Source organism: Boleophthalmus pectinirostris, unplaced genomic scaffold, assembly GCF_026225935.1.
Source record: "Boleophthalmus pectinirostris isolate CB_2022bp ecotype Guang Dong unplaced genomic scaffold, ASM2622593v1 HiC_scaffold_6, whole genome shotgun sequence".
Taxonomy (NCBI): domain Eukaryota; kingdom Metazoa; phylum Chordata; class Actinopteri; order Gobiiformes; family Gobiidae; genus Boleophthalmus; species Boleophthalmus pectinirostris.
In genome coordinates, this window is record NW_026571447.1 from 2,481,598 (window position 1) to 2,505,336 (window position 23,739).

The 23,739-nt window shown below is 41.7% G+C and overlaps 1 pseudogene; it reads left to right on the forward strand.

The window, feature by feature from the left end:
- Positions 1-19,278: 19,278 nt before the first annotated feature.
- Positions 19,279-19,385, forward strand: LOC129411962 (5S ribosomal RNA; annotated as a pseudogene).
- The last annotated feature ends 4,354 nt before the right edge of the window (positions 19,386-23,739 follow it).

Below are 23,739 nucleotides of genomic sequence, written 5' to 3' on the forward strand. Positions count from 1 at the left end.
GAAGTGTGATCCCCCTATAGTTGGAACACACCCTCCGGTCCCCCTTCTTATACAGAGGGACCACCACCCCGGTTTGCCAGTCCAGAGGTACTGTCCCCGACCGCCACGCGATGTTGAAGAGGCGTGTCAGCCAAGACAGCCCCACAACATCCAGAGACTTCAGGTACTCAGGACGGATCTCATCCAACCCCGGAGCCTTGCCACCAAGGAGCTTGCCAACCACCTCAGTGACTTCGGCCAGGGTGATGGATGAGTCCGCCTCCGAGTCCCCAGCCTCGGCCTCCTCCTCGGAGGACGTGACGGTGGGATTGAGGAGATCCTCAAAGTATTCCTTCCACCGCCGGACAACGTCCCCAGTCGAGGTCAACAGCTCTCCCCCCGCACTGTAAACAGTGTTGGTGAAGAACTGCTTTCCCCTCCTGAGGCGCCGGACGGTTTGCCAGAATCTCTTTGAGGCCGTCCGATAGTCCTTCTCCATGGCCTCCCCGAACTCCTCCCAGCTCCGAGTTTTTGCCTCCGCGACCACACGGGCTGCAGCACGCTTGGCCCGCCGGTACCCGTCAGCTGCTTCAGGAGTCCCCCGAGCCAGCAAGGCCCGATAGGACTCCTTCTTCAGCTTGACAGCATCCCTTACTTCCGGTGTCCACCACCGGGTTCTGGGGTTGCCGCCGCGACAGGCACCACAGACCTTACGCCCACAGCTCCGAGCAGCTGCATTGACAATAGAGGCCGAGAATGAAGCCCACTCGGACTCCATATCTCCAGCCTCCCCCCGGAGAAGTCCTCCCGGAGGTGCGAGTTGAAGGTCCCTCTGACAGAGGGCTCCGCCAGACGTTCCCAACAGACCCTCACTACACGCTTGGGCCTGCCAGGTCTTTCCGGCTTCCTCCTCCGCCAGCGAACCCAACTCACGACCAGGTGGTGATCAGTTGACAGCTCAGCCCCTCTCTTCACCCGAGTGTCCAAGACACACGGCCGGAGGTCAGATGACACGACGACAAAGTCGATCATCGACCTCCGGCCTAGGGTGTCCTGGTGCCACGTGCACTTATGGACACCCTTGTGCTCGAACATGGTGTTTGTTATGGACAAACTGTGACTAGCACAGAAGTCCAATAACAAAACACCACTCGGGTTCAGATCGGGGAGGCCGTTCCTCCCAATCACCCCTCTCCAAGTGTCACTGTCGTTGCCCACGTGGGCGTTGAAGTCCCCCAGGAGAACAACGGAGTCCCCGGTCGGTGCACTGTCTAGTACCCCTCCCAAGGACTCCAAGAAGGCCGGGTACTCTGCACTGCTGTTCGGCCCGTAGGCCGACACCACAGTGAGAGACCTGTCCCCGACCCGAAGGCGCAGGGACGCGACCCTCTCGTTCACCGGGGTGAACTCCAACACACAGCGACTGAGCTGTGGGGCAATGAGCAGGCCCACACTAGCCCGCCGCCGCTCCCCGCGGCCAACGCCAGAGAAATGGAGAGAGTCCAGCCCCTCTCAAGGAGTTGGGTTCCAGAGCCCAAACTGTGCGTGGAGGTGAGGCCGACTATATCTAGTCGGTAACGCTCAACCTCCCGCACAAGCTCAGGCTCCTTACCCCCCAGCGAGGTGACATTCCATGTCCCCAGAGCTAGTCTCCATGTCCGGAGATCTGGTCGCCGAGGCCCCCGCCGTCGACTGCTGCCCAGATCTCTCTGCACCGGCCCCATATGGATCCTCCTGCGGGTGGTGGGCCCACGTGAGGACGGCCCCACGTCGCTCCTTCGGGCTGAGCCCGGCCGAGCCCCGTGGGGGGAGGCTCGGCCACCAGGCGCTCGCTGGCGAGCACCCACCCCAGGCCTGGCTCCAGGGTGAGGCCCCGGTGACGCCAATCCGGGCGACGTAACTGGCCTCTGTGTGTTGCTCATCATATAGGGCTTCTGAACCGTTCTTCGTCTGACTGAGTTTAAAAACTATCTCGATATATTTAAAATATCGATATATCACCCACCCCTAGCGCTGAGTCTTTATATCAGAATTACAAAGCTACATACAGGCCAAAGCAGAGTGACTTTTGTTGAGTTCCACTTCCCTGTTTCCTGTGGGATGAGGACAGTTGTATGTGCAGAGCTGTGCACATGTTCATTAGTGATGTGCCGAGGCTTCAAAGCCTGTGTCGAGTAATGAAGGGGGTGTTTCTGTGAAGTGTGTATAGAGCAGGGTGACCAAACGTCCGTTTTTCCCCGGACATGTCCATATTTTGCGTCTTGTCCTGGGCGTCCGGGGTTTTTTTTAAGTGATGGAAATGTCAGGGTTTTCATTACAGTTCATTGGGTCATTAAATTAATTGGCTTTCGTAGTTCCCTGTGACTCAGAAGGAGCGAGACACAAACAGTTGGTCAGTCTGCAACATACTGAAGCATAAATGCACATTTAACAATGACTTGTACAAGAAATTCTCAGTTTTCCGTCCCGGTCGGGACATGTGGGGTCATGTGCACAGGTTGTGAGGTGAGAGTACAGTGTCCCTCGTTTATCGCAGGGGTTCTGTTCTAAAAATAACCCGCGATAGGTAAAATCCACGAAGTAGTCAACTTTATATTTTACAATTATTCTATCTGTTTTAAAGCTTTAAAACCCCTCAACACACACTTTATACACTTTTCTCACACAGGACAGTTACAATCCTTTTTAAATCCTTCTTTAAACTTATTGCTGCTGTCGTCCTTTTGTTATTTTCCTCCTTCTTTATGTAACGAACCCAAGATTCATTTATTCCGTAATAGAGCCCTACAGCGCAGAGTCCTGCACGGGGCCATTTTGGAGACCTGCATTACAACACCGCACCTGCCAGTACAGGACCGCACCCGCCCGTTAACCCGTGATTATATCAAGCTTTTGCGCTGCCTACGCCATGGACTGAACCAGGACTGAACCAGGATTGAACCAGGACTGAACCAGGACTGAACCAGGAGTCAGTGTCGGGACGGGCCAGAGGTGACCGCAGGAGAAGGGACCGATGGAAGCTCCACACCTCACGGAGGTAAACGTGGCAATTGCCTGATCGCACTTTGCAGACAAACTGCTCGGCGTTCTCTCTCTTAAAGGTTGTATAGAGGATTTTCCAAGGCACGAGAAATCCAGTGACTGTTTGTCCTTTTTCAAATGTTGCCCATGCGTGAAACCACCCCCCCTCCCCTACAGCTCCCTACGTAGAAACGCCTCCTCCCTCCTCCTCCTTACGCCAGAAACTGGTTTGTTTACAGCCGGTGCGCTGCACATGACTTGTAAACAACTAACTACAGTGTTGGTTAGGCAAGACGGAGAAGTGAGGAGCGGGGGGAGGGGGTGTGCGGACATTTCGTTCGCGGACGAGAAGTGAGGAGCAGGGAGAAGAGCGGAGCAGGGAGCAGAGAGCAGGGAGAGAGGAGAGGAGAGGAGAGAGGAGAGGAGAGGAGAGAGGAGAGGGGAGCAGTGCGCGGAGATTCCGTGCCCGGAGAAGTGAGGAGCAGGGAGAAGAGCGGAACGGGCAGCGGGGAGAGGAGCAGGAAAGGGGAGCAGAGAAGGTTGCGCGGAGATTCAGTGCGAATGAACTAGCTACAACACGCAGCAGCAAGCGGACTCTTTCTTTGCCTTGAAAATTAAGTTTTCAGACATAGGATATCGCTTTCGTGTCCTGAAAAACGTTTGTCCAGCTCTTGGAAATAAAGTACGTTTTCATAATAAGCAGAAGTGACCTGTCCAGGAGTAATTTGTGGACCAGTGCGTCAGTCTTTAGACTCTTCGTCTGCTTCAGTCGCGCCATCGCTGGAATGAATCTTCAAGAATCACCTTAGTTTGGCTTTGCTTGCTTTTCCCCTTGTCTTCTTCTTTCAGCGACCTCAAAAACGGACTTTCTTTTGCGGCGAACTGCTCCTGGATTCTTGTCGCCATTGCAACAAACTTTGTGCTAACTGCGAGGAAGATATAGGTAAAAAAAAGCCGCTAAGAACTGTTGCGTTGGTGGAGTAAACAGCGTCTGTGCGTCTGTGCGTCTTGCGTCTGTGGACTGCATGACCACATAACGGCAGCGCGCAGGCAAGTCAGTTACGCTAGAAACGTAGGGAGTTTGATTGACAGCCTGTCAACTAACAGATAACGAGGCAGTGTCGTTATCTATTGGCAAATGTTTAGCCCCACCACGTCCAGAGTTGATGAATTTTTATTCTCTTTTTTTTGGTGATCATAATTACAAGGCTACTGCACCTCTATAATGCTATCATTGACAATTTGAAACAAAAAAAATCCTCCATACAACCTTTAAGTCCAAGATTAGTCCTGGTTTAGACCTGGTTTAGTCCTAAGCCACCTGTGTGTTTAAAAAAAAAAAAAAAACATGCAAAATTGACAAAAAAAATAAAAAATAAAATAAAAATCAGCGAGACCGCGAAAGGTGAACCGCGATATAGCGAGGGACGACTGTAGCTCAATGTCGAGGCCCCGCCTCCCACCCCCGGTAAGGTGTCCGGGTTTTCACAAATGGAAATATGGTCACCGTAGTATAGAGGCTTCTTTCATTTGGGGGAGGAGCCAAAAATGATGACATCCGAAGCCTCGCTGTCTGGCTGTACCACGTGACTGCTTCAGGAAGTCGTTGGCGGATTTGGCGCTATTCGAAACAGCAGTAAGTGAAACGCAACGGATTCCCCCAAAACATTTTATAGTTTTGGGTTATTGCAAGTTTGGTACATTCTATTTGAGATTTTAATTTTTTTATTTATTTTATTTTTTAAAGCAGAGGAAATTCTCCGTAAAAAAGAAACGGTCTGAGTCCAAATACTGTGGAGAAATTGATATTTTTAAATAAAAATGAATAAAATGACCCTATCTTGCCGTCCTTATTGTGACATAAGCACAGATGTAAAGTAGGAACAAGATCTCTCCCTCACTCGTGATGCCAACTTCTGGACCCAGATCTGTAAAAACATTGATCTCATGACAAAAAATGCAAATCTACAACTCATACAATATAAGGTACTCCACAGAACTCACTACACTGGTCAAAAAATGCTGAAAATGGGTTTCACATCAGAAATTAACTGCACAAATTACACACAAAACCTCCCCAACACTTATATTCACGCCTTCTGGCATTGCACACCCATCAGGCACTTCTGGGAAGGAATCACGGACTCACTATCCCACTTCATGGGTTGTCGCATCCCCATGTCCCCCTCACTCTGTCTTCTAGGAGACCTTTCAATAATCACAATAGATAATAAAAACCATAAACCTCTCCTTGTGGCCCTAACTATCCTCATGAACTGGAAATCAAGACACAACATACATCTGACACACTGGAAAAACTTTACTTTATAAAGAAACAGGGATGGGATAGACAGGCTATATAAAACAGAACTTTAACAGACTTAGGAACACTGAACAGAAGTTGTCTGCGTCAGGTCCTTAGCGGGCTGGGCCCTCTCTGCTGTCACCTGGGTGTTGGGTGTGGGGGTCCGCCTATGGGTGCCCGGTGGCGTGCTCTCCCGTCCCCTCAGGGTCTCCTCTCTGTGCTGCTTCAGTCTCTGGTCGACCCCAAAGCTCCTTACCTCCCTGATACTTTTAATGCATCACACCCAACTTTTTTTTAATGCATCACAAGTCAACCAGGGATGAATGTGGGTTCATGTGTGTGAGTGTGTGTGCAGGCTTGTGTGGATGTGGGTGTGTGTGCACATTCCTGTGCAGGCAGGTGCGTGCATGCATGTGTGCGTGTGAATGTATGCACATGTACATATATATCAGGGAGGGGGAGCATTCAGACCGGGAGGTGGTTCATTGGGGGGTGGGCCGGCCTGGTCGCTGGGCGACCACATGTGGAGCCCTGGGGGTGGCCCCCGCACCTGCCTTGAGGGGCGTGGGTGTGGCTTGGCCTGCTCCCACTTGAGTGGGAATCTGAGACAAAATGCCAACACACACTTTTCAATACTCAAATTAAATAGCAATAATACAGGCCAACATTAAATCATCCACATAACCTGTCTATCCCCCCGACACACACATGTGTATGCACACACATACACACACACACATACACGTATATGCACACACATGCACACACCCACACACGCACATACACACACGCACGCATACACACACACACACAGACACACACACACAGACACACACATAAGGTTCACACTGTCACCAACCCCTGTCATCTTTGTCCCTATTTGTATGTAATGTTCAGTCGTAATGTCTGTCTTGTATCTTGTATGTTGTTTGGTTCCTATTTGTTGTATTATGTAGTTTGCAAATAAAAAAAGAAAAAAAAAAAAAAGAAATTGTTTCCTTTCATTTTGAAGTAATATTAAAGTATTCGGAAGAAAAAAGCGAGAAATGATGTAAAATCCTGCACCTTCTACTTGTTTGCACAATTTTCCCTCCGTTACTTTTCCCTCCGTTACCATGACCTTTCTTAATAAAAAAAAAATCTCATGAGTCAAAAAGTAAGAGGTTTTTCAACCTAATCTTGTACCATATGGTAGAAAACTATATGAAGCAAATATTCAAACCAGTTTGTTAAGGATATGGAAGTGAGAACCAAGAGTTATCACTGTTTGGATTTATTGCCCAAAAAGTGCTGCATATTTCATTCCCTCCGTTACCAACAGTTTTTTTTTAATTTTTTGTCAACAACTTGAAAGAATATCACAGGTTTAACTTGACCCTGTTGGAGTGTAACTCTTTCCTACATTCTGATACTTTACTTATTTCAATAGTCCCTCTAGTTTCTGAATAAGAGACATTTGAATGTCAAAAATCTGCCCATTTCCCTCCGTTACCACTTGACCGGACCATTACAAATATGTGACAACAACATAAACCATGTTCCATGTGAATGTACCAACCCAAAGTGCATTAGGTCCATACAAACTTTGACTGCACTTTTGAACAGATACATTTTGAAATAGTGTGTTTTTAACATCATGAGGAGAAGCATGATATAAATCAATGTGTATCTAATATCTTTAAATATGAATAAAAACTAGTGTGCTCTTTACAAACACATTTATGCACTACTTCATTACAAAAATGTTTGGAAAGAGCATAATAAAATCTATCAAAATTAAAATGAGCACAAAACTCTCTAAATGCACAGAAAATGTATTAAGAAATCTACTCTTTTTAAAATTGGGAATAAGGATGTGATGAGCATATTCTGGACCTCATTTTGTGCGCACGGGGGCATTAGAAATGTGAAGAGGTTACGCCACACTCAGTGAGAATGCAGAATAGTGTAAACTTATTGTCCATTTGTGAAACTTTAATACAAAATATCATTTCTAGGAATGCATAGTATGAATGGGGGTCAGCCTTATCATCAGAAGAGCCTCGAGTCAGAAAATCCATGTTCAGGTCGTGTTACAAATTGTTACAAATGAAATTGTATTTCAAGTTTTAAATATTTTAAAAAGTAAATATTAAAAGTGATAAATATATTAAACCCTTAAAATACAGCAAAAATGTTTGAGGAAATAATGATTTGGGTGGAAATGTCTGTCTTAAGTGGAACAGGGTTAAGAATTGTCTGATTTTCAGGCAACAACTTGCAAAATGTTCAGTAATTCGAGCTCTACAATCTTCCAATCAATTTTATTTTAAATCTTTTTCTTTTAATATAGCATTGATGTGTTTGTAAACCAACAAATTAAGTAATTCTGGCTTTCGCTAAAATGTTGATGTTGCAGCCATTTTTAATTGGTAAACATCCAAAAGTTTACTCATTCTTCCCTGATATCCAGGGATTATTCCCTGTTGCTTTCATCAAATATACATTCAATTGTTCAAAAGAAATGTTGCTGACAAACCAATAGAAGAGGGAATAATCTTCTGACTAGTGGGTCTTCTGACTAGTGGACCTTCTGACTACAGGGCCTTCTGATGATAAGGGTGTAACCGTATGAATGATAAACATATACATATACATACATAATAATATACAAACAGACATAATACATAATAAAGAATTACATTATTTAATGTTGATCCAGAGACAATAATGTGGAATCCAAGATTTTCGTCTTGTTTTCAGGGTTTTAGAGTGTGTTTTAAAACCAGTTAAACCACAAGTTGAGTCCTGTCTCTCACTGAGAAACAGTCTGAGGCAAACTGGGCCTTAACCCACTGCCTGTCACAAAACAACAGTAATTATGCAGAAATGCCCCCGTACGTGAGACGGAGCAGCATTCTGAGTTTTCACATCCATCCCTCTCACAAACAGAGCATGAGTCACTATTCTACTTATGTCAAATACTACTCAAAACACTATAGTTACTTTATTTCCCAATTTTACTCATTTTAGATCAGTCCTTTATAAATCATATTGTTTTAAACCACAGTCTGCATATTGTCTGAGTTCTGGCCAATCCAAAAACTGTATTAAACTGTCTATGGGCCAATGTGAGCAGGGTCAGTGTGTTTGTAGAGAAAGGAGACAATAGGATCTGTGCATGATAGTAGTCAGCTAATTCCAGTCACAGGGACAGTAGAAATAAATACATTAGTAAATAAGTTAAAATAGTTGAAGTTAAAATTATTTTAAAATGTACATAAAAAAAAGAAATAAACAAATGTATTAATAAATGCATGTACAAATGAATACATGAGTCAACACATTTTGAAATAAACAATTATAATATATTTAAAATGAAATAAATGTACAAATAAACAGTGTTGGAGTAACAGATTACATGTACTGGAGTTACGTAATCAGAGTACAAATTATGAGTAACTGTATTCAGTTACAGTTACTGTTTCAGTGAGTGGTAATTGGATTACAGTTACTTTGTTGAAATAAATGGATTACACAGAGGGATTTTCCTGTTTTCACATTTTAGGCAATATCCCTTTTTCTTTTTCTTTTTTTTTTTTTTTTTGGTAATTCCACTCATTGCCAGGTCTAGACCAGGTCTAAATCTGGTCTAAAACCAGGTCTAAACTAGGTCTAAACTATGACTAAACCAAGAATAAACCAGGACTAAACCAGGTCCAAACCAGGTCTAAATCTTGTCTAAAACTGGGTCTAAACTAGGTCTAAACCAGGTCTAAATCCAGGTCCAAACCAGGTCTAAATCTGGTCCAAACCAGGTCTAAACCAGGTCTAAAAACCAGGTCTAAACTAGGTCTAAACTAGGTCTAAAACCAGGTCTAAACTAGATCTAAATCCAGGTCCAAACCAGGTCTAAATCTGGTCTAAACCAGGTCTAAACGAGGTCTAAAACCAGGTCTAAATCAGGTCCAAACCAAGTCTAAACCAGGACTATAACAGGACTAAACCAGGACTAAAACAAGGTCTCAACTATGTCTCAAACAGGATTTAACAGGACTAAATCATGCTGCGTGGTTGTGTCTCCTCCTCTTCTTCTATCAGTAATATTTTGAATTTGGTTCACTAAAGTCTGGACTTTTTCTTTTCTTTTATCAGACAAAATATCTTATGTTACGATATCCTCATCTTTGCTTCTCTGCAGCAAATCAAGTAATCCAAAGTAATCAGATTACATTACTCACTTTAAGTAATTTAATGGATTCTGTTACAAACTACATTTTGGGGTATGTAATCTGTAATCTGTAGGGGAATACATTAGTCATCTTCCCAACACTGCAAATAAATAAATAATGTTAAAATGAATACATATATTTATTTAATTACACATTTTGTATCAAATGAATTGAATACAGTCCTACATGGGCTTTATTTCTAATTATGTCATTTTTGGTCCTCCATATTTCCCAGCAGCACATTACTGACACCAATATGAAGCACAAAAACATGTTGAATTATTGAAATAAAGAACATACTGTATATGAGTATGTATGCACAATACTAAATATTTTAAGGATGAATAATGTGAAAATGTTCAATTTAAATAAAAGACACTCCAGTCCAGTACTCACCCGCCGCTGTAGTAGACAAACAGCCGCCCTGTGTCATGTGTTCTGTATCCTCCTCCTGAACCTGTGCTGTCACATTCCTCCAGTAAAGACGCCCCAGGCCCAAGTCTGCTGTCCGACCCCCAGAAGGTGTCACCACAGTGGGCAGACAGGTCCTCCAGTCAGCCTCATGGACTTAAAACACAAATACATGCAAGAAGAAAAAATAAATGTGATTCTAGTAAACTTACCTGTCACCAAGGAGACCACTAAATCACACCACAGGGCCAAACTACAAGTCAGGGGTCTCCTTTATAAAATGTGTTTGCATAAAGATGTTTATGGTCCCGGTCAAGCAGAAGTAAACAACAAGGCCAAAAATTCAAGTTAATGCATCTGATATAAAAATGTATTGAACAGATACATATGTACTCTAGTTTATGAAACTGTTGACCTTTTTTCTGTACCATTTTTGGTTCTAAACTTCCATATGTTTTAAACAGACCATGTATGAAACATGGAACAAAAATTATTTCCCAAATTTCAAAGACCTGAAAATCATGTAAATAAATGGATGTATTTCATCATATCTTGTGTTATTCCATCTTTGAACTGTTGATGAAGGTACATGATTTAAAAAAAATATATTTAAAATGATAAAAATTTGCTTGGAAGGACTGACATATTTTATAGAAATAGTTTCCTTTCATTTTGAAGTAATATTATAGTATTTGGAAGAAAAAAGTTGACAAATGACGCAAAATCCTGCACCTTCTACTTGTTTGCACAATTTTCCCTCCGTTACTTTTCCCTCCGTTACCATGACCTTTCTTAATAAAAAATCTCATGAGTCAAAAAGTAAGAGGTTTTTCAACCTAATCTTGTACCATATGGTAGAAAACTATATGAAGCAAATATTCAAACCAGTTTGTTAAGGATATGGAAGTGAGAACCAAGAGTTATCACTGTTTGGATTTATTGCCCAAAAAGTGCTGCATATTTCATTCCCTCTGTTACCGACATGAGTTTTAAAATTTTTTGTCAACAACTTGAAAGAATATCACAGGTTTAACTTGACCCTGTTGGAGTGTAACTCTTTCCTACATTCTGATACTTTACTTATTTCAATAGTCCCTCTAGTTTCTGAATAAGAGACATTTGAATGTCAAAAATCTGCCCCTGTTTCCCTCCGTTACCACTTGACTGGACCCTTCTATATTTGTGATAATAAGTAAAAAGTAGGGATGTAACAATAACCGAGATATCATGACATCGTATTGCCAAAAGTCTCACAATAATATCATGGGCTGTCACAATATACTGAATTACAAAATCCTTTGCTTAAATGCAGGTTTTATAGTAGCAATAGCTAATAAACATTGGGAACTACATATCCCATGATTCATTTCAGCACAGACAACATGAAGAAATATGTTTTAATTGAATTCTTGGGATTATGACGGAAATAATTCACATCAAAATCTTGTCAGGGTATTTTAAAAGCAAAAAATGTCCTATCTACAGTTACATCAGCCTCTCCAAAATATCACAATAAATATCGTACTAGAGATTTGGATATCGTTACATCCCTAATAAAAATAGAACTTGATCTGTGGTCTGGTCAAAAAATTCCAAACTTTGTGCGTTCAGAGACAAGACAGAAGCAGGTCTCTGAGATCTCTGAGAGATCAGAAGTGAGCAAGTTTGAATTGTTTGTACTTTTGGGAAGAATAGGCGAGTTTCAACTGACGTCACTGTTATTAAAAGCCCGCGTTGCATGCTGGGAAATATTTTGGTCGGAGGCAAGAAACACAGTAGCGGTCAAACACAGTGTGTAACCTTGCGTATTTATCCTCGATAATGGTAAATTCCTGCTGCATTATCGGATGCACAAATAGAAGCACGGAAGAAGGAAAATGTCTTTTTCGTATTCTGAGTGAAAAGAACCGACAACGGAGAATTAAACGGCTTTCAAACATCAGCAGAGCAAATGTAGAAGATCCTAACAAACCGTGGACTCCAACAAGTTCAACAACACATCCAGACTCTTGGAGCTTTTCATCTTTTCTGCTGTGAATGGCCCAGGAGTTTCCACCAAGTCATTGTGGATATCGCCCAAGTGAATATTTGTCCAGGTAGTTGGTGATTCTGACCAGAAATTTGGTTTGGTCCAGACTCTGTCGGGGTTGAAAAGGGTGATTTGTCGTCCGTCGATGCTTATGACCAATTTGTGGTCAAATGGTCTTGGGTCCTCTGCCGTTAGAGTGGATAAATAACCGGGATCAATACCCTTTACGTGCTTTCTCGCTCTGTCCATCATGTTGAATTAGTGTTTCTTGCCACCGACCAAAATAATTCCCAGTATGCAACGCGCGCTTTTGTCAACAATGAAACTCGCCTATTGCACGTTAAGTTTTATAAATGAGACTCCAGATGTGTGGAGAGACAATGTAAAAATGCATAATAGTGTTAACCCCATTGTCCATGTGTGAAACTTATAGGTGCATTGTGTAGCCTTTTTGAAATGTTTCACAGTATGGTATTTAACCTCTTTATCTGGTCGTGGAAAATGATCTTTTTAAATAATAAAAATCCGTTGAAGAAACAAAGTAAAAGTTAATTAATTTATTTATCTTTGCAAAGAGAGGCAGAGGATAGGTCTGTTCAATACAGGTTTGTCACTCTGTCTGAACCAAGGTCAGACTCACAAAACATATAGACCACAGGTGTCAAACGATCGTTTTGACTGTTGACCGTGACACCCTCATCAGAAAAATGTCCAACATGAGAAAAGTGGAGCCGAGTGCAGGATTTTACAACAAAAATGGACTTATTCCTATTTACATACAAGTTCATGTTAAACAATGTGTTGAAATTGTATTTTTCTTAAAGTTTCAGGTTGTTCATAATATTATAATATTTTGTAAAAGAAAGAGTTCATCAATTAAAAAAGATTTCTGTAATAGATTTGTGTTTCTCTGCACAAATATTTGAACTTATTGTTATTTTTGGGGTTTAATGACATGAGTTTTTTGATCCGGCTCCTTTGGGATCAAAGACGGTTGGATATGGACCCTGGAACAAAATGAGTTTGACACCTCTGATCTAGACAGAGTTGGGGAGTAACAGATTACATGTACCAGAGTTACGTAATCAGAGTACAGATTATGAGTAACTGTATTCAGTTACAGTTACTGTTTCAATGAGTGGTAATTAGATTACAGTTACTTTATGTAGTTGAAATAAATGGATTACACGGTGGTGTGTTCCTGTTTTCACATTTTGGGCTAAACCAGAACTAAATCTAGGACTAAAACCAGGACTAAACCAGGACTAAACTAGGACTAAAACAAGGACTAAACCAGAACTAAACCAGGACTAAACCAGAACTAAACCAGGACTAAACCAGGACTGAACCAAGACTAAACCAGGACTAAACCAGGACTAAACTAGGACTAAACCAGGACTAAACTAGGACTAAACTAGGACTAAAACCAGGACTAAACCAGAACTAAACCAGGACTAAACCAGGACTGAACCAAGACTAAACCAGGACTAAACCAGAACTAAACCAGGACTAAACCAGGACTAAACTAGGACTAAACCAGGACTAAACCAGGACTAAACTAGGACTAAAACCAGGACTAAACCAGGACTAAACTAGGACTAAAACAAGGACTAAACCAGACTAAACCAGAACTAAACCAGGACTAAACCAGAACTAAACCAGGACTAAACCAGGACTAAACTAGGACTAAACTAGGACTAAACCAGGACTAAACTAGGACTAAACCAGGACTAAACTAGGACTAAATTAGGACTTAAACCAGGAATAAACCAGGACTAAGCTAGGACTAAACTAGGACTAAAACCAGGACAAAACCAGAACTAAACTAGAACTAAAACCAGGACTAAACCAGGTCTAAACCAGGACTAAACCAGAGCTAAACTAGGACTACAACCAGGACTAAGCCAGGACTAAAACCGGGACAAAACCAGAACTAAACTAGGAATAAAACCAGGACTAAACCAGGTCTAAACAGTATGACACTAACAGTAGTGTGGACATAATTTAAGGCAGCAGTGATCTCATATAAAAATCATTTCTCTGTTAATAATAGCAGACAAAACATCTCATGTTAAAACATCTTCGTTTTTACTACTCTACAGCAAACACAAGCCTCTTCAGTGAGACTTGGGCTCAACAGCCAGTTTGAAGAGAACAAACATGAATTTTCAGGATGTGGTTAATACATTCATGTAGTTTTAAAAAGCATGACAATATCAAGTAATCCAAAGTATTCAGATTATGTTACTCACTTTAAGTAATTTAATGGATTATGTTACAAACTACATTTTGGGATATGTAATCTGTAATCTGTAGGGGAATACATTTTAAAAGTCACCTTCCCAACACTGCATATAGAGTAGTGTCAAAACAAGTATAACCATGAAAGGAAACATCTGCATTTGTGCTGAGGCCCCAAAACATAAGCAAATAGGAGCTGTGATTGGATAATTACCTGCACTCCCAGAATGCCAAAGAGGTCATGAGGGTTTCTACCACCAACTTCAGACCCAGGGCACGACTGATCACTCTGAGGAAATGTACAACAGTGACACAAGGACACAATACACACATCAAGAATCTCAGACTTCTGGTCATTGTGTAATTCATACTGGGAAGGATTTTCCGAAAAAGTGAGCATCAAACCTCCATGTTTGTTTTCCCAGTGGGATGTGTCTATTGACAAAGTCGAACTTTTCAAGTCTTTTGAACCATATCACTTTTGTTTCTGGTTCTGATATTGTCATATTTTAGTTTTGGAATTCGGACATCGTTAATTGTGTGGTTGTTGGATCCTAACAGCAGAAAACGGCTCGAGAAATGTGTTTGTGAACTCCATAAATTCAAAAGGGAATCAGATGTGTGTGACTCAAACCTCTGTTCAAACTGTTACAGAAGTCTGAGATTCTTGATGCGTGTATACTAAGACTGTCTAATGCTCTGTCACAAAGGAAATAGGTGGAAGAAAGAGGCTAGTAAACTCTTTGGCAGTAGTATTTGAAGCAGTAGTAATATCTGAAGTAGCAGCAGTAGTAGCAGTAGTAGTAGCAGTAACTGGGCTCGACATTAACGGTTGTCCGCTGGTCCGGGGCAACTAAAACTTTTGTCCGGGCAAGTACTCTCCTCTGCCCATTTGCCCGAGCGGGCAAGTGAAAATAAAGCGACACAAATCTAGTCCCCCAGTAATAACTATTTATTTGGTTGATAAACAAAGGACGGGTTGTCCGTTCATAACGCATTTTTTTTCATTTCCGTGAAAGGAACAGATAAGTCCAACCTTTTGAACTGCCACGAAAAACGGCCGCGGTGACAAGTGCTCACTTCATGCGCGCTGCTGTGCGCATCACAGTCAATGTTTTGTCTTTCCCACTGACTGTAGGCATCTTAAATAAAACGGACGTAGTATTACGCTGCCTCCTGCACCACAATCTTTGCCCAGTCAATCAAAAATGTCCCTTAGTGCGAACCGCGCCACTCCACCCCTTTTGTTTTGTCTCTCATTCTACCGTCACATCTCACATATGTAGGAAACTTCATGACGCGTCGGAATGAAAAGCGAACTCAGGGCTAAACCCAACTCCAAAAATTTTCCATATATTTATCAAGCCTACTCACTAATCTCAGTAATTAGTTAAAATGCATAGGTTATTATTATAGCCCGTGCTTTTGGGAATAACATTCACTGGGACGGTACCGGGGCGTCTCCAAGCGATACGTGCGCTCTGTGAGCGGGGCGTGTGTCACCGGAGGACCACGCCGCGTGACATTAAACCCGCTTCTCTACTTCAGTCCTCATGGAGCCCTGTACGTGCACAGTCCCACATCGTACTGAGATCCATTCATAGAGAACAGTCCTACCTGTGCGCCTCCAGTGCGTCGCTCCAGTGCCACGCGCGTTAATCCCGTGTTTTCTTAACCCATTACGCAGCGACGAGAAGCGCGAACAAGGACCTAAATTTAAGCAGTGCAAACTAACTCCACAGTAGAGGACCGAGATATGTAGTAGTTTTCTTTATAAGTGCGCAAAGGGTATAGTTACAATTTATGTTTTTATGCAAATTAATGGCCAATATTATTAAGAAAATACTTTTCAGTCATTGAATAACTTTATATCTATGTTAATTCATATTTTAAAACAGAGTAGGCTACTATACACGGTTCAGGTATAACTCCAAATGCGCACGCAAATAAACGCACAACTGATTGTCACGAAGACTGACCTGCGCTTAAGTTTCGCTTTTGTTTCTCGTTTTCTGCACTTTATATAAAAGGCAGCGCATGGAGCATGTGCTCTTACTTTGATTAATAACTTTACGCTTTTGCTACTCGGAGGAGGACGGAGGAGAATTATGGAGAACTTTAGGCAGATTCGTTTGGATACATCTTTACGCACACGCGCTCCACGCTGGATATATTTACCAATGAGGAGCAGGGTTTTTGCGGAGTTTTGGTTAATATTATGTTTGGCTTAAATTTGACACGGACACTGCAGGCTGTGGATTTATTATTACGCACTTTGGCTTTGAGACTCTATAAACGCCCCGCACTGGAGACTGGGTGTTTTCGGGTGGATACAAGTTTCACGCTGCACCTTGTTTCTTCAGCTCATCTGTTTTACCGGTAAAAGACACACTGCACTTAGTTTGGACACATGTAGGACATGCTCAACATGTTAAACATGAGCGCTGTTTGTGCAGTACATTTGCGCAGAGCGCAGTACTGACGCGTGAACACCTGCACTACTGATAAATTGAAGTGAAATTAAAGTGTGTGTTGGCTTATTGACGCGGGCATTTAATGAAAGGGACCGAAAGTGGGCACCGAGCGAACTTTTGTTTTTTTAATACCAGTTTTTTAGTACTTACCAGTACTTACCGGGCCTTTTCGGTCGATGCCTACTTGAAACAGAGTTTCGATACCCAACACTATCTGCGCAGACTATAGGCTCGAGCAAGTCCAGTTCTATGGTATACTGGCACTAAATATTTTGGAATGTGAAATGTGCAAGTGAAAGTCAGGTTTCTTAACCTGTGGGCGAGGGTCCAAGGGAAGGACTTATAAGGCTATATATTTGTGAAGCTCATGAAGCCAAAATTAACTTTAAACATACAGAAAGTAAATCAGATGTAATGCAAAGTAGTGTAACTCCATTACATATGAGGGACAATACTCCATTACAAAATGTTACACTGCAAAAGGCAATATGTATCACAGTTTCAGATTAACTTGCTCATTGGTCCCAGCATTGGTCCCAGATGACAGCAACCAGGACTATAGATGTTCTGTCATATTTATCTATAATCACATTAGTTCTAGTTGTCACCTGCCCATATGGGTCTGACAACCTGAGACACGTTGAGGCACTCTTAGATCTCTGAGTGGAAACAAGAGAGAACAATTTAATGAGAAGACCAATGATAATCGTTTTCATCTCATATACATACAAATTTGGACACACTTTTTCATGTATGCTTCTTTTTTCCCTCCATATTTACACTGTGGAGTGTAGTATGAAATGATTTAAACTTGTTTTATATATTTGAGATTCTGCCCCACTCTCTCAAACCATTTAGTCATTGTGGTCATGTTATGTTGGTATTCATATGAAAAAAAGTTTTTATATGCCTGTGCTAGAGTTCTAGTCAAGACTGCGTTAATTGAGGCCAAGACCTGTCCGAGACCTCAGGGTCCTGAGACCAGGACAAGACCAAGACCTCTGAGGGTCGAGACCAAGACCACAGCCCATCGAGACCAAATCATGACCATCTTTGTCATTTTTGACATTTATTTGGATTTTACAGTTATTTTGGCACATATATATCAATGTTTTTAGAAATCTATCTCCATTTTATCTGATAAATGTTAATTTAAGATTAAATTAAGACAAGCAAAACTGTACTGTACTGAACACTGCCCTTTTTTAGACTCTCACCCACAGTTTGAGAACCCTTTCTTTAAGAAAACTTCCATTGGTATTTTACACAAAACTGCTTCAAAGTGAATGCAGTGGGTAGGATTTTTAAACCCGTTTTGTCAAGTTTCTAACTGGAGTTACATTCACTTGCTGGTTTTGCAGTGGGATTTACCACATTTACCAAACGCATGTCGTGACAAACATAGATGCATTTTGAGCACTTTTATTAGGCAACCTTCAACCACATGTAGCAGTAGTGCTGCTTTGTGCCAACAATGTAACACATAAATTTGGATTCGTTTTAGTATTATTTTTCTAATCTGTGGGCATTGAAGAGGGAGCCCGTTTGTGCTATATGCAGGGAGGAACGAGAGCGCGAAAAGAAGGAGCAGATGACGTGAGGCAGATGGGCAGGTAGAATGTTTTAAAAAGTTTAACCTGCCCTGTGATACATTCTGGTACGAGAGGTACACGCTGTTGCGGACAAGGCACGGGCGCTGGGGGCGCTCCACACAAATGCACAGGCTGCAGCGAGACACCCCGCACGCCCCCGCACACCGGTACAAGTTTATTGCTGAGAGCAGTGGCCGTAATGAAATATGATCGCACCTGTCTAAAGTCAGACCTCGAGTCCGAGACAAGACCGAGTCCAAGCGCCTTCAAGACCGAGTCCAAACGTGGTCGAGTCCGAGACGAGACCAGTAACTCGTGTAACCTCGCGAAACCACAGCCGTGCGTCAACGCAAAGGCGGTTCTACCGGCAGCTTGCAGCAGGAAGTACACGCGCAGCTCTGACTCTGTGTTTCTCAATGAGAAAGACGATCAAATTTGACTGGGCGCGTTTAGCCGCTTGTATCAGGTCTACAGTTAAACTAACAGCTGAACACACTTGTATTTACCTTCTGTACAGGCTGACCACGGCAAAAGCCACGATTTAAAAAAGTAAATTTTAAAGCTCTTATTAACAGTCTTTCTGGACCTGGGCCCTTTTACATGACACAGATCTGCCCCAGGAGCACGTTGTCCTGACGGTAAAGGCACAAATACAACCAAAGATTCATGCTCTGTGTATTTTGATGGGGATACGTGTAGAGTGTCAAAAAAATAGGATGGATCCTATTTTCTGAAATCTACGCGTGCAGGACACGTTGCTCCATACGTGCGTCTAGCACCTGCAGTGAAGCCGTCCTCATTCACTTTCCATGCATTCTAAAAGTTAAACGTCCAAAAGTTGCAGTTTTTACGCTCGCATAGAGCGAAATGTACGTGCAGTCAAGCCAGGCCCTAACAGCTGAACAGACTTGTATTCACCTTCTGTACAGGCTGACCAGGGCAAACGCCAGGATTTCAAAAGCAAATTTTAAAGCACTAATTAACAGTATTTCTGGACATGGGCTCTTTCACAGGACACTGTGGCCATACCGGCCTGATCCCGTCAGATCTCAGAAGCTAAGCAGGCTGGGCCTGGGTAGTACTTGAATGGGAGACCGCTAGGAATTCCAGGTGCCACAGTGGGTCGTTGTGTCCTTAGGCAAGACACTTCACCTGCATTGCCTAGTATGAAAGAGGTGTGAGCGTGAGTGATGGTGGTGGTCGGAGGGGCTGATGGCTCAGATTGGCAGCCTCGCTTCCGTCAGTCTGCCCCAGGGCAGCTGTGGCTACAGTAGTAGTTTACCACCACTGAGTGTGGAGTGAATGAATAATGAACTGTAAAGCGCTTTGGGTATCTTGAAAGACGCTATATAAATGCTATCAATCAATCAATCGACACAGATCTGCCCCAGGAGCATGTTGTGCTGAGCCAGGCCCTAAAAAAAGGTCTAGAGTACTACGACACTAGCCTGTGCACATATTTAAAAATATATAATTAACTGAGCACCATTTTGTTTTTCCGGGCAAGTAAGTCTGGGTGTCGGACAAGTAAAAAATTATAGCCACTTGCCCGGGCAAGTACTTGTAAATGCTTAATGTCAAGCCCTGAGTAAGTCAAATGTATTTATATTGCAAAAACCCGAACTTTATTTAATCCAGTTCATTTTAAACTGTCAGTTTTAAGGTCTGTTTTTGAGTAATTATTTAACTTGAAAATGTTGATTATTTTTATCCTGTTCCCATTTTTCTTGTACTTTGATGTTGCAACAATGAAAGATCTCCATTGTGTAGCAAATAAAGGCTAAACACATGCCAATAAAATATTACAATGAATAATAATAAAATAATGCAAAGGTTCTGCTCAACCTGTGTTACTATGTCATTTTCGACCCTACATAATTTCCATCCAGGACGTAAAATAATACACCAAAATCTGTTTTAGTGGAATTTAAAAAGACATGACAAAACATTTTTTTCCTGTTTTTTTTGTTTTTGTTTTTTTTTGTCTTGTTTTGTTTTTTTTTTATGAAATACAACCCCCCAAAAATCAAGTCCTTGCCTCTTCTCATTTCACCATCCACCACCAGATATATTAAGTAAAATTTATTTCTGTAGCACCTTTCACAGACACATGTCACAAGACTGAAGATACATTCATAATAAAATCAGTCATAGCAGCTCCAGTTGCGGCTGGTGGCCTAAATTATAAATATATATATTATTAATATATGTATTATATATAAGCTATATAATATTATAACAGAAGCATGAAATATAAAAATAAAAATAATAAAGCTTAAAGTAGTCTTCGCAGACTGTTCCACAGACGGGGGCCGTAAAAGCTAAAAGACGTCTCATCGTGAGTTTTAGTTTGGACTCTTGGGACAGTTAAAAGAAGAGACCTGAGGATCTAAGAGTCCAAGAGGCTCATATGGGTCTGGTCAAGTGGTAATGGAGGAAAACAGGGGCAGATTTTTGACATTCAAATGTCTCTTATTCAGAAACTAGAGGGACTATTGAAATAAGTAAAGTATCAGAATGTAGGAAAGAGTTACACTCCAACAGGGTCAAGTTAAACCTGTGATATTCTTTCAAGTTGTTGACAAAATTTTTTAAAACTCATGACGGTAACAGAGGGAATGAAATATGCAGCACTTTTTGGGCAATAAATCCAAACAGTGATAACTCTTGGTTCTCACTTCCATATCCTTAACAAACTGGTTTGAATATTTGCTTCATATAGTTTTCTACCATATGGTACAAAATTAGGTTGAAAAACCTCTTACTTTCTGACTCATGAGATTTTTTATTAAGAAAGGTCATGGTAACGGAGGGAAATTTGTGCAAACAAGTAGAAGGTGCATGATTTTGCATCATTTGTCAAAATTTTTCTTCTGAATACTTTAATATTACTTCAAAATTAAAGGAAACTATTTCTATAAAATATGTCAGTCCTTCCAAGCAAATTTTTATCATTTTAAATACTTTATTTTTTATTTTTTATCATGTCCCTTCATCAACAGTTCAAAGATGGAATAACACAAGATATGATGAAATACATCCATTTATTTACATGATTTGCAGATCTTTGAAATTTGGGAAATAATTTTTGTTCCATGTTTCATACATGGTCTGTTTAAAACATATGGAAGTTTAGAACCAAAAAATGGTACAGAAAAAAGGTCAACAGTTTCATAAACTAGAGTACATATGTATCTGTTCAATACATTTTTATATCAGATGCATTAACTTGAATTTTTGGCCTCGTTGTTTACTTCTGCTTGACCGAGCCCATATGATAAAACCAGATCAGATAAATAAATAGGACTAAGACCATTAAGAGGTTTATAAACCAATAAAAGAATTTTAAAATCTATCCTGATGCTCACAGGAAGCCAGTGCAGAGATTTCAGTACTGGGGTGATGTGCTCTCTATTCCTGGTCCTCGTCAGCTCCGTGCTGCAGAGTTTTGGAGGAGCTGTAGTGGAGCTGTGGTTTTCTTTGGAAGACCAGAAAGGACAGCATTACAGTGTTCAACATGGTTTGTAATAAAAGCATGTATTAAAGTCTCTGCACTGGCTTCAGAGAGAAATGATCTGACTCTGGCAATATTTTTTAGATAATAAAAAACAGATTTAGTGATGGACCTGATGTGTGGCTCAAAGCTAAACTCACTATCAAGAATAACTCCTAAACTTTTGATCCTCTCACATGGTTCAGTGAGGAGCCTCTTTCTCTGAGCTTCAGGACCAATAATTAAAACATTGGTTTTGCCCTGGTTGAGCTGGAGGAAGTTTGCTGCCTTTCAGGACTCAATATCTAAAATGCAGTTAAAAAGGATATCGATCGGTCTTAGGTCATCAGGAGACACGGCGATATAGAGTTGGTATCATCAGCGAAGCTATGAAAGTTAACAGTGTGTCTCCTGATGACCTGTCCTAGTGGCAGCATGTAAAGATTAAAAAGGGTCAGACCTAAAATTGAGCCTTGGGGAACACCACACTCCATTTTACATTTTGTGGAGGAGTGCTCCCCAAGACTAACATAAGAATCCGTGTTTGTTAAAAACAATTTGAACCAGTTAAAAACAGACCCACAGAGGCCGACTGTATAATGGAGTTTATCTAGTAAAATGCAGTGGTCTACTGTGTCAAATGCTGCCATGAGATCCAACAGATTTTTGTTGTCGTATATTGTCAAGGATCTTTACTAATGCAGTCTCTGTGCTGTGGTGTACTCTAAAACCGGATTAATACATTTCAAAAAATATTGTAATATGTAGCCCGATATAAATTGAATTCGGATAGTCAACAGAAGCTTTCTTCTGTGTTTCTCTGTAGATTTCGGTGGGCCTTAAGAGGCTGAAAGATAGAGTCCTGAGCCCTGTGAGAGGAAAGACACTCCCACTTCAGGAAAGACACTCCCCCTTCAGGAAAGACACTCCCCCTTCAGGAAAGACACTCCCCCTTCAAACCAGTGACCGATGCCAAAGAACTGCACAAAGCAGCACTGACAAAATTAAAGGTCTTTGACAAGAATATACCACCTGGTCCCTACTTTCTGCTGTATCCTGATGGCTCAAAGATTGAAAATATACCAGGAACAAACACCCCATTCTCTTTAAAAGAATCCAAGGAGGCAGTGGGGAAGGCGTACCAACACTGTGTACATGTGTACAGCTGCAGATTTCATGACCTGCTATGAGTTAACTTGAGACTAATTACCAACCTAGAGGAACACTCTGGTATTGGTTCAAAATAATCATTTAATATCTGATCTTGTATTTCCCAGCTCAGGAGTCCAACACAGATTCGGAGGAGTCAGACTCAGGTGTGATCATCATGAGCAGACGTGCTGCAGAGTTCAATACAGCTCATACAGTGGTATATACTTGTGTTTTTCCATGCATTGCTCATATTTAAAATTTAACATCTAAATGCTTATATTTTGCCATATTTTGAAATAACCATTCCCTCTAATGTATATAACATACCATACTGAATGCCAGAATAGCACAATTGCATATGTATGTACTGTATATGTTTGTTTTTTTAGTTTTTTTTTTTAAATTAATATAATTATTTCTGCCTTGTTCTCGAGTGAGGGGAGAATGGAGAGTGAGCTTGACAGGTGGATCGGTGCAGCGTCTGCAGTGATGGGGTCGCTGTATTGGACCATTGTGGTGAAGAGGAGCTGAGCCGAAAGGCAAAGCTCTTGATTTACCGTCAGTCTTCGTTCCTCCCCTCACCTATGGTCATGAGCTCTGGGTAATGACTGAAAGGACGAGATCACAGATACAAGTGGCCGAAATGAGTTTCCTCTGTAGGGTGACTGGGTGTTCCTTTAGAGATAGGGTGAGGAGCTCAGTCACACAGGAGGAGCTCGGAGTAGAGCCGCTGCTCCTCCACATCGAGAGGAGCCAGTTGAGGTGGCTCAGGCATCTATTTTGGATGCCTCCTGGGCATCTCCCTCGGGAGGTGTTCCGGGCATGTCCCAC